General features: G+C 52.8%; 1 long non-coding RNA gene across 1 annotated transcript; it reads right to left on the reverse strand.

Annotated features, from left to right (window-relative positions):
* Positions 1-6,734: 6,734 nt before the first annotated feature.
* On the reverse strand, positions 6,735-10,504 carry LOC136291867 (uncharacterized). Its single transcript, XR_010721790.1, has 4 exons — positions 10,353-10,504; positions 9,057-9,339; positions 8,112-8,199; positions 6,735-8,007 (listed from the first exon to the last, which is right to left on the reverse strand). It is a non-coding gene; the product is annotated as an uncharacterized lncRNA (long non-coding RNA).
* Positions 10,505-12,227: the final 1,723 nt, after the last annotated feature.

The raw sequence follows: 12,227 nt of genomic DNA on the forward strand, positions 1-12,227 counted from the left end.
ACCCAAAGGGATGTTTGAATAATGCATTAGGTCCTTTTGAATACGTAACAACCTGGTACATTCAAAGGAGCGTGTTTCTGAGTTCACGTGTGATTTCTCGGCACCCTGGCCGAGACCCTTTGCTTTATTTCTGTTTCTTAATTGTCTTACTTTTCATTATTTTTTTAATTAAAATTGCCGAGAAAGTGAACCTGGTTTTTCACAGGTCCAAGCACCAACAGGCGCTCCTGGCACCTGACTCAAACCCCTTTTTTTCACCCTCCCATCTTCTCACCTCCAAGAGCTCCCGGAGACTCTTCCCTTCCTTGGCCAAGATCTCCAGGAATTTCCCGTGTGGCTCCCACCGCCCAGGAAGAGGGAAGTGAATTCCAAGTGCCACCGCAGCCTGCCCCAAGTTGTCCCCTCAGTGACACCTTGGCTCACCTGTCCCCAAGCCCTGTGACCTGGTGGGTGTCCCTGGCACACCCCTGCAATGACTCTGCCGGATCCTGGTGGCGGGGGGACGTTTCCTTCTCTCAGCCAGGGATAAACGAGCCCTTAAGGCATCTCCAGATGCTTCATCCGTGCAGTAATAGGATTAGTGAGGAACCCCGGAGGGTGGACGCTCCGGGGGAAGGAAACAATTCTGTTATTTCAGAGTGTATTTACTGGTTTTGTTTTTTTTTTTTTTTTTTGGCTCGGCGTGTGCAGGGAAGGATCCTGAGATAATCTGGCTGGAGGAAGCCTTGATAAGGTGGCTAATCAAAGCTAATCAAAGTGTGGCTTGTGGCCTGCAGGGCTGTCACTGCTCCCTTCAATGCCCTGTCCCTTTGATGAGCTCCAAACAGCGCTGGGAGGGGCCAGCCCCTCTCCCAAACTTTAATTCCACCCTCAGGACCCATTTTGGCAGGACTTCTGTGTCTCCAGGCTCTGCCAAGGGCTTCGCAATCCTGCCCCAGAGTCTCTGCTGCCTTTCCCAAGAGTCTGCCACAGCCCACAGGGAATTTGTCATTTAGTGATGGAAAACGCCCGAGATTTCATTGTGGATGGGTCAGAAAATGCTTCACCTGAAGCTCTCACTGCTGTCTGAGCAATGCAGGCAACTTCTGCTGGCTCTGGGACAGACCACGAGCTGATTTTTCCCCCAGTGGAGTTTCAGCCCCAGGAGAAATTGCAGCACAATTCCCACCCGAGTGGTGGCTTCGTGGCAGGAGCTGGGCACACACTCAGACCTTGGGTGCCTCCAGGCCTTTCCCGGCTCCTTAACACTCCAAAATCCTGGAAATGTGAGGGTTGGGAAGTGAGCTTTGGATCAGTGACCTCATATCCAGGTGGGGACTGACACTGCTGGCGAGGCCTTCTACAACAACAAACCCCACAGCAGGGGAAGCTACAGATTCATCTGTTACTATTTGATTTTTCAGTTCAAAAGTATTAATTGAACAATTTGGGGCAGATAAATCGGGAGGGCGAGGATAAGGACGACTCCTGCAATTTGTGTTAATTTAATGTTTGGTTTCTTTCGGCGCAGAGGGGCGAGGAGGTCACGCTGCAGGGTGGAGGAGCTGGGAACACTTTGCAAAGTGTCCGGGAAGATCCACAGATCCTTTCTGCCTCACCCTTTTCGCTGCAGGGGGTAAGTCAGGATTATCCAAGGGAACCTCTCAAAGGTTGAAGGATCAAGGGCATGACCTGACATCTGCAAGGGCTGGAGGGGGACAGGACACGGGAATGGCTCCCCACGGCCAGGGAGCAGGGCTGGATGGGAATTGGGAATTCCTGGCTGGGCTGGAATTCCCAGATTTGCTGTGGCTGCCCCTGGATCCCTGGCAGTGCCCAAGGCCAGGCTGGACATTGGGCTTGGAGCAGCCTGGGACAGTGGGAGGTGTCCCTGCCATGGCAGGGGTGGCACTGGGTGGGATTTAAGCCCCTTTAACCCAAACCATTCCATGATTCCCTGATTTCAGGTGGATTTTATGACCTGGTGGTTTGGTTTCAATCCCAGATTTTTGCTCAGCATTCTCCATTCCTTGTGCTGGCCTCAGGGCTGGTTCTCCCCACCAGGAGATTTCCTGTTGTGAATTTTTTACTCCTCTGCACCTTTTTTTCCATGGAGGGGATCCCAGCATCCCGAGGGTGAGTGTTTGGAGCAGGAATGACCTCCTGCTGCAGTGCCTGAGTACAGAGCAAACCTCAAAATTCATTTTATAGCCTGAAACTTGGACATTCCCACCGAAGTGGGGAATTTTTTTTCCTGCCTCCTGCTCATTTAGGGTTGGGAGTTGAACCAGGAGCCTTCCAGCTGGGGTCAGGTACCCAGAGACATCTCAGGAAGTTCCGGGCTGTGGAATTCTCTGAATTCCTCTTTTCCACAGACACACACTGGTCTCTGACACGGCAGCTGTGGAAATTCCTGGAAAATAATCCAGGAAATAATCCAGGTTATTGTGGGTGAACCTCACTGTCCGGGAAGTCCGTTTGGTGGAGGAGCCCTGGCCTCACATCTGTCCACGAGCAGAACCTGCTATTCCTTTCTATTAAATACATACCTGTAACTGCATTGGGATGTTCAGCTCCATCCTCCTGGATAAATAATCCATGATCTCTCTCTGGCTCTGCCAACTCCTGTGGATGCCAGAGTTTCTTATCCCCTCCCTGCCTCACTGCGATATTTAAATTCACCCCGAGCCATCTCAGCTACAGGCTTTGCATGCAACAAGGAGTCCCACTCGGAAAACGAATGATCCGGCTGGGAAAAAAAAAAAACCTCTGGGAATGGTTTGTAAATGCAACGTGGGCACAACCGACCCGTCAGAAGAGTTTATCAGTTTGTCCCATCACTGCAGCGAGCGCCGCATAACTTATCTGGGAGATGGCAGAGCGCACTTCTCAAAGGTTTATCTGCAGCATGACAATCGGGAAACTCCTGCAAAAAAAAAAAAAAATCCTTTTCCCACGGTGATGGATAATCAGCGAGAGGCAGGTGGGAGCCAGGGGCTGCTGGGTGTCAATGGTTGCTGTGACAGGGGTGATTGTGGATTTATTCATCCCCACCCCGACGGTGGGACTGAAACCTTTGTGCCAGGATTGAATGGCTCTTCTCCCTTCCAGATATTCCCGGAGGGTTCCTCGGGGTCGGGGAGAGCTGCAGCCCTCGAGTGCTGAAGGGTTTTATTGCTCTTGAAGAGGAGAGAATGCAACTTTCAAACGGAAAACCGTGTGTGGTGCAAGGTCCGCCCAAGAAAAAGGAGCTGAGCTTGGACTTCTCAGGAAGATATTAAAGGAAAATTAAAGTGGGATTATCGGCTTCTCTGTTTTTTCCTCTCAATAAAAACCTGGATGTTTTCTGGGCTTCCACAAGCCTGAAGCCCTCTGCTAAATTTCTTACAGTTAAGCAGATGATAACAGAGGAGATTATAAATGCAGAGATCCTGGAAATGTGAAGGAGAGCCCTGTTTGCTTACTGAGGCATAAAAACTTCTTATTGGGGGCTTAGATCTTAGTCATGTACATTTAATTTGATTTTATACCGCGTTCTCTGACCAAATTGCTTCCAGTTTTTCGCAGGACTGAGATAATCGTCTGAGAAAGGCTTTCATTTGTAAATCAGCCTGATGTAAGGGGGTGAGGCTGAGCTGTGCATCCACGGAATCCTCTGGGGATCAGGTCTCTCCAGAGCAGTTCCACAAATGAGGAGGGAATGGGGATCTCTGGTTTTTATCATGGAATCATTCGGGTTGGAAAAGACCTCGAGATCATCGAGTCCGGCTGATGCTCCATGTCCCTCTTCAAGGTTTCGGTGACAGTTCTGGATTTTTCTGATTTGTTTTAGTCTCAAACTGAAGATCTGTGGTTAATCCCTGTTCCCAGCAGGACCCTCTTGCTGAAGCAGAGCTTTCCGAGGTGTGCTCCCTGCTCTGGGCAGGACCTCCAGGCCTCTCTGGGAAAGGCGCTCTGCTCCCGAATATTGCACCTCTGGAACATTGGGTGGATCGAAAACCCGGAGGGTCGCAAAATGGTATATTTTTACAAAATCAGTCCCTGCACCTGGGTGGGGACAACATCCTGTCACAGCGTCCTGTCTGGGGGTGTCAGCAGCACTGACCCATCACTGCGTGCACTCCCTCCAGTCCTCAGACTCCTGAATCCCCGAGCTCTTCCCGGGGCAGTGTTTAGGGATGTTTAGGGATGCTTTGGAATGCGTTTCCTGTGGATTCTGTCCGTGCTCTTGTGGCTGAAAGCAACACCAACCCCCTCCCCGGGTTTGCTTGGGGTGAAGTTTTCCTCAGGTTGTTGCAGGAATGGGAGAGGGGGGATTGGGCTGCCCTGCCTCCTTGGGAGGAGATAAAAGTTGTTGGAACCCTGGGCACTGAGAATTTCTGGCTTTCTGTGCTCACAGGCCCTGACCTGCAAACACTGCATTGGACCTGAGGCTGTGGAAAAGGCTCCCAGAATTGAGTGACAGCACCGGGATTGTGGGTGTGGAGTTTGGATAGAAGGGTGTGGTGTCACAGCAGGGAAAACTCAGAGTTGAAGCGTTTAGAATACAGTAATACAGATATAAAGGAAGATGGAGGGTTTAGGGCAGAGGCTCAGTCCTTCTTTTTTCACCTTCTTCTCCGTGGGTCTGGGTGAGATTTTGTAATTGGGTAGAAAAACCCACATTGCGGGCCAGGGGTGGTTGGTTATTGGATTAAAAGTAAAAATAATTTAGGAGTCATCTCATAATTGGACAGTTTGTGCTTAGAAAACCTTGTAGAAAGAGAGAGAGGGCTCCATTTTTGTTTTGGTAGCAGAACCGCTGCAGCACTCATGGTTTGAGAGACTTTAGATAAGAATTAATAAACACCTGAGTCTGAGCACGAAATGCCATCTCAAGCATTTAATCCTGACCCTGGCAAAAAGAAGATAAAACGCGACAGGTGGGATGAAAGGAGGACTGCCCTGCAATTCCCTGGGGCTGTGCTTTCCCCACCCACCGCTGGATGAGAGATCCCAGGAAGGGATTTGCGTCCACAGGTGGATTTGTGGTCTGGATCCAGGCAACTTTGGATCCCTCAAGACCAGGGACACAGAACCCCACGTCCAGCACGGGGAGCTGGGTGGAAATTCTGTCTCTGTCCAAGCCTGGGAAGGCCTCAGCAGTGATAGAAGAGTTTGGGGTGGATCTCTCATGCTTGGTGTCCAGGTGTGTGCAGGTAAAAGGAGCGTGGAAAGCTCTGAGGGAGGATCTACACCCCCAATATTTTCTGTTTTCACCCCAGCTCCAGAATCCTCTGGCAAACCAGGAGATGATCCACAGGGATTTCTACCCTGAGACCTCTTGCCACAGCCCGTGAAGCTCCTGCAGGTGTGACGGGGGGTGCATGACAGCCAAACTCCTGAGAAAGACCCAAGTGTTGGGCCTGGAGAAATGGAATTGGTGTTTGGCTGGTGCCTGGTGCTGATGGCGCTGTGCTCCCTCCGGAGTCCAGGTTATCCCAGAACAGCTGTGGCTGCCCCTGGATCCCTGGCAGTGCCCAAGGCCAGGTTGGACATTGGGCTTGGAGCAGCCTGGGACAGTGGGAGGTGTCCCTGCCATGGCAGGGGTGGGAATGGGTGGGATTTCAGGTCCCTTTAACCCAAACCATTCCAGGATTCCTTGAATCCAACCGCTCTTCCAAGGGCTGGAGGTGCTGCCCCACGGCCCTGGCTCTTCTGCACCACTGTCCCCTGTCCCCAGGGGCTGGGACACAACTTCCACATCATTCCCCTCTAGCTGAGGGGTTCTGCTGCTGGAGCTGAGGAGCAAAGCAGGGTTTGCTTCAGCCCCAAACTGGCAGAGCTGGAATTTCCCTGTGGATGTCACCGCCCCAGCTGCCACCACAGCTCCTGTCACTTGGGCCTGGCCGTGCTGTCGCTCTGATCCGTCCTGTGTGGTGTTTTCCTCCAAAATCCATGACAAATTCCTGTGTCACCCGTTCCTGGAAGCTCCAGGAGCTCAGTGCCCGAGGCTGGGCAGGCGAGGAGCCTCTGCTGTGGCTCTGGAGCCACCTGAGACTCACCTGAGGCCGAGTTGTCTCCATCGTTAATCATTCCCAAAATATTCCTGTTCGTTTGTAAATCGTGTTGCCGTGGCAACCATAATTTCCATGCATTCCCAACATCAGACACCTCTCCAACCAATTTGTTTTCCCCCGTTGCCATAGTGACAGACGTTTTGTCAGAATTATTTAGGGGAGAGAGAAATCCGGAGACTTTTGCAGAGAAGGAGCCCTGTGGGGAGCCCCCCACCTTCCCAAGTTCCTCCTGCCCAGCTCTGAGTGAGGATTTTTGGGTTTGGGCACAAGCAGTCCCTCATCCCTGCCCCACCTCCGCCCCGTGACCATCATCTGCCCTGGCTTTGGAGCTGTTCCAGCCTGGCCACCATCAGATCTCTGCTCTCTGCAGCCTCTGATGGCTCCTCCTCCTAACTCTGGGTTTAAAGGGCTGCACCTCTGCTCCAGGGCACCCCCACAGTTTGACAGGTGTTCCCATATCAGGAAAAGAGTTTAAGCCTCACCCCTGGACTTTTAAGGAAGAAGAACCAGAAACTTCCTTGCTCCTCTCACCAGAACTGGCCCAGCACAAAGGCGCCTGTTGGACCCTTGAGCTGCTCCTCAAGGAATGTATATAATACAGAGAAATATAATATATATAGAGAGAATTATATTGTTATATATTATTATAATAGATAATATTATAATATATGGAAAATATTGTTTTCTATTGGGCACCAAGCCAAAAACCCCTCCTGGCTCATTGAATACTAAAGAGAGAGCGCCGAGATTCTCGGGGCATTTTTGGGATGTCTCAGCAGGTGCAAGGGCCCTCCCTGCACTGTGCACGGCTTTTGTTATTTTGTTCTGTATAATTTGTTATTTTCTCTTTAATTAAAACCCTTCTGCTTTTTTAAAACACTTCCAATCAGCCATCTCCCTGATTATTCCTAAAGCATTTCTGGGAGGTTGCTGGCAGCCCTCGGAGTGTGATGAACCTTTGTGGGGCTGAAAACACTCTGGCCCCACGCAGAAATTCATCACACCTCAGCCTTCCCGACCTTTGTTCCCAGAGGAACATCTGATAAAGCAGCTTGGAAAACTGCCCCCAAAAGTGCTTCTCTGGGTAATCACCAACAATGCAGAACAGGAGAGTTCTGGAACTCCTCAAACAGGAATTTCTTAAGTGGGAGCCGAGGCCTTGGGAAGCAGCTCTGGTTTGCAATTTCTGCAAACACCTGCAGATACCTGCAAATATCTGTCTGCAAATCCAACCTGGATTTTCTTTGGATTGCTGCTGATTCACAGGGGCAGCTCAGTTCTGCCGCTTTATTGAACCATTGTGGGGTTCTCTGCCCTCCCCACTCCTCCTGCTCGGCTCTTGGGCTGCCAGGACCTTCCACCCAGGGTGGGGTGGGCTCTCCCGCACTGCAGCCAGTAGGAATTTCTGGCGTTCCAGGAGATGTTTGGGATGAAAGAGAAGCTGCGAGTCGAAAACAATAATCCGTGCTCGGTGCCTTTGATCCCCCACACAGCCCGGGCTCCTGCAGCCTCCTACCTGGGGAATAACAAAGCCATTTCTAGGTCCCTCCCTGGGGATATTCCAGAGCCACCTGGACGCAATCCCGTGTCCTGAGCTCTGGGATGGCCCTGCTGGAGCACCAGTGACACTCCGAGGTCGCTCCCAGCCTGAGATTCTGTGACTCCATCTGTGTTTGACAGCCTGGGGAATCAAAAAAAAAAAAAAAAATTTGGAAGAATCTGTTATTAAACACCTGAGCGCTCACATTTTATGTGAGTTTTGGAAAACAGATCAACCTTGCGAGCACGGGTTGGGAATTTCTACTGTGAGCTCGGAGGCTCCTGCAGGATCCGGGGCTGTGCTGAATTCCTCTTCCTGCCATGGGAAAGCCTCTTCCCTGCCTGCCAAAGAACAGGGAATGCTCCTGGCCTCGGGAATGTGCAGGCACGGCCGCCAGGACACCGAAGCAGAATAAACCCCAGTTTGTCCCTGTTGAAGATAATCTGGGAATGTAAGGGTGCTCTCCTCCCTGAATCCATCCCCGCGAGCACCGGAGGGGATTTTTGGACCGCTCCACCTTTCCCTGCTGTTACCTGCGCGATCACCTCCACTTGGTGGTAGCATTTTCTCTGTCTTCCCTCCTCTTTCCCAGCTTTTGGACGTGAGCAAGGAGCCCCATCCCTGTGGAATGCGGGAGTGAAGCGTTGGGTCCGTGTTTTCCTCTGTGACCCAGCGAAGTCTGAGCCTCTGATCCTGCCCTGGCCGGGATTTTGTACCCAAACCTCTTCCTTCAAGGAAAAGGAGAAGAAAAAAACCCCAAACCTCGGGAATGCTGCCCATGAGCAGCTCTGCCTGTCCTCAGGGGAGCTTGGTGCCCTGCAAGGACCTGGCTGGGGTTGGGGACAGTGAGGGGTCAGAACTGGGGCTGTCCCCAAACCAGGATGAAACCTGCTCTGGGTTAGGAGCAGCTTAAAGCAGGGCAGGGACAAGAGGAACCTAAAACAGAGCCAGGAGAAACCTAAACCAGGGCAGGGACAGGAGGAACCTAAACCAGAGCAGGGACAGGAGAAACCTAAACCAGGGCAGGGACAGGAGAAACCTAAACCAGAGCAGGGACAGGAGGAACCTAAACCAGGGCAGGGACAGGAAGAACATAAACCTGAACAGGGGCAGGAACCTAAACCAGAGCAGGGACAGGAGGAACCTAAACCAGAGCCAGGAGGAACCTAAACCAGAGCAGGGACAGGAGAAACCTAAACCAGAGCAGGGACAGGAGGAACCTAAACCAGGGCAGGGACAGGAGGAACCTAAACCAGAGCAGGGACAGGAGAAACCTAAACCAGAGCAGGGACAGGAGAAATGTAAACCAGAGCAGGGCCAGGAGCCTAAACCAGGGCAGGGACAGGATTTCTCCCAAGGAGAGGAGCGATGGAGGTGCTGCAGGAGAGCTGGGAACAGGCTCAGGGTGGGCACTGAGAGGTGATGTCACTGCTGGTTTATTTTTTATTCTTTATTTCGGCTGTGAAAAATCTCCCCACCTCGCAACTCGTTCTCCTCTCCCTGCCTTTGGCTGTGGGTTAACCCTTGGAGGTCTGAGCAAAACTGGGATCAGCGGCTGCGGGCGAGGCCTCTGCTGCTCTTTGCACCGGTGCATCCCGTTTCCCAGAGAGAAAAACTGCAGCACCGCCTGCTGCAAATGGAATTATCATCGTATCGATTTGGTTTCTCTTAATTGAAGTGTGCCATTTATAAACGGCTCGTCTGAGGGCTGCGGCTGCTGTTCCCCTTTCCTGGCAGCAGCAGGCTTCCAATCACCGGCACCTTGTGGGTATTAAAACACGCTAAATTGGTCTGCAAGTTAAAAAAAACCCAAAAAACCCTCCTATTCTTTCCCAAAGAATCGATTGCCACAGGGGCTGGTGGAATGGGGGAAAAGAAAGTTTTTAATCTCCTGAATGTCTCAGGGGCTGTGGTGACAGCGTTTGTCACAGCTTGTGCCAGGCTTTGAGGTGGTGTGCTGCCTCTCCCCTCCTGGGAAGGGGACTCTGGTTTAAAAGAAATTATTCTTGTGCTTTCAGAGGAGTGAGGAAGATGAGGATTGTGGTGCTGAAAGCTCTGCGCTGCCTGGAGGGCTGGGCTGCTCTCAGGTTTTGGGGGCTGGAGGGGACACAGGTGGGGTGTGGGGCTGGAATTGTCCCCGGGTGTCCCCCGCAGGTTGAAGGGCTGCCCTGGCTGAGTGTCACCCTGAGGTGACAGTGATGGGACCTGTCCTGGGGTGTTCTCCGTCCCAGAACCCAGACTGGTTTGGGTTAAAGGGACCTGAAATCCCACCCAGTGCCACCGCAGCCATGGCAGGGACACCTCCCACTGTCCCAGGCTGCTCCAAGCCCAATGTCCAACCTGGCCTTGGGCACTGCCAGGGATCCAGGGGCAGCCACAGCAAATCTGGGAATTCCAGCCCCTCACCTCCCAAAACCCCACACACAACCTCCCAAAACCTCCCAAAACTTTCCAAAACTTTTCAAAACCCACACACAACCTCCCAAACCCCCCCAAAACTTTCCACAACCCCACACACAACCTCCCAAAACCTCCCAAAACCCCACACACAACCTCCCAAACCCCCCCAAAACTTTCCACAACCCCACACACAACCTCCCAAAACTTTCCACAACCCCACACACAACCTCCCAAACCCCCCCAAAACTTTCCACAACCCCACACACAACCTCCCAAAACCTCCCAAAACTTTCCACAACCCCACACACAACCTCCCAAACCCCCCCAAAACTTTCCAAAATCCCACACACAACCTCCCAAAACCTCGGCCACACCTGGAAGAGGCTCTGTGGGTTTGGCTCCCGCTCGGTGAGCTCAGCAGGGGAATCCTGCGTTTTCCCTGGCTCAGAAATCCCCCATTTGTTCACAGCAGGAGGGGACGCAGCCCTTCCCGCCCCTGCCTCAGCCTCTGGGAGGGAACAGCCGCCTTTGGGAGGAAACGGGAAAATTTCCTCTGCTTGAGGTGAGACCTCAGCTGCAGAGCCGGGGCCACCAGCAGAGGAGCTCTGGGAATGTGTGGGAGTCCAGAGGAACCCACGGAGATGCTCCAAAGGCTGGGAGAGCTGGGAATGTTCCCCTGGAGAGGAGAAGCTCCAGGGAGAGCTCAGAGCCCCTGGCAGGGCCTGAAGGGGCTCCAGGAGAGCTGGAGAGGGACTGGGGACAAGGGATGGAGGGACAGCACACAGGGAATGGCTTCAAATTGGAAAAGGGGAGATTTAGATGGGATGTTGGGAAGGAATTCCTGGCTGGGAGGTTGTGTGGGGGGTTTTGGAAGGTTTTAAGAGGTCGTGTGTGGGGTTTGAGGAGGTTTTGAGAGGTTTTGGGAGGCTGTGTGTGGGGTTTTGGGAGGTTGTGTGTGTGGGAGGTTTTGGGAGGCCTCTGGAATTACCATGGCTACCCCAGCTAATGCCCAGCTCTAGGAATCATTATCTGGGATGAGGAATAAAGCTGTGAGCAGATTCCTGCTGCAGACTGCACGGAGCTCAGCTTTCCTGGGAGCAGCCGGCTCCAGCCTCTGTCAGAGCAGTGTAATTAGTGTAACGAGCTTTTGGCAGGCTCGTTTGGGAGTGCAGACCCGATTCTGCTCTGCGGAGAGCAAAACAAATCTGCGGCTCTGGAAAAGGAAGGATTCCTCCAAATCCCTCTCCTCGATGCCCAAAAAAGAGGAGAGGCCTTTGAGGGCGTCTCGCTGAAAGACAAATTTTCCCCAGGAGATGTCTGGGAGCGTGGCAGCTGCTTTTGGAGGGTCCTTGAGGAGACATCTGCTCCAGCTCCTGTGGGGCTGGGAGAGCAGGGGAAGGGGGGTTTTCCCAGGGATTAACGAAACTCCTGGAATTTTACATGGGAATAAAGCAAGGGGCAGGGGGCTCGTGTCCTCTGGAGGGGCAAGGCCAGAGTGGGGGTGCTGTAGGATCCCCCAAGACATTGTAGGATCCCCCCAGGGCATTGTAGGATACTCCTAGGGCATTTTAGGATCCCCCCAGGAGATGTGGGATCCCCACAGGGGGATCCACCAGGGTGCTGTAGAATGATTCCTTTTGGAAGGGACCTTAAATCCCACCCAGTGCCACCCCTGCCACGGCAGGGACACCTCCCGCTGTCCCAGGCTGCTCCAGCCCCAATGTCCAGCCTGGCCTTGGGCACTGCCAGGGATCCAGGGGCAGCCACAGCAAATCTGGGAATTCCAGCCCAGCCAGGAATTCCCAGTTCCCAATATCCCACCCAAATCTCCCCTTTCCCAATCTGAAGCCATTCTCTGTGTGCTGTCCCTCCATCCCTTGTCCCCAGTCCCTCTCCAGCTCTCCTGGAGCCCTTCAGGCCCTGCCAGGGGCTCTGAGCTCTCCCTGGAGCTTCTCCTCTCCAGGGGGACATTCCCAGCCTTTCCCTACCCCACAGGAGATGTGCTCCCACCCTCTAGGCAGGACCAGGATGACTGGGACAGGCTGGGTCTGTCCAGCCATCCCTCAGCCAGCCCAGGTAGCATCTGTGGCTCTGTCCCAGCAGGGAGGTGACAGCCAGGCTGGCAGTGGTGACATCCCCAGCCCTGCTCAGCCTGATCTCAAAAGAACACTCACAAATAGATGGATTTATTCTTTCCCCTCCCCTCTCAGCTGATGAATTGGTGATTTATGAATATATTGCTTTTCTGT

The sequence above is a fragment of the Chamaea fasciata genome, unplaced genomic scaffold, assembly GCF_029207755.1.
Source record: "Chamaea fasciata isolate MVZ Bird 193981 ecotype frontalis unplaced genomic scaffold, bChaFas1.0.hap1 SCAF_7, whole genome shotgun sequence".
NCBI classification, from domain to species: domain Eukaryota; kingdom Metazoa; phylum Chordata; class Aves; order Passeriformes; family Sylviidae; genus Chamaea; species Chamaea fasciata.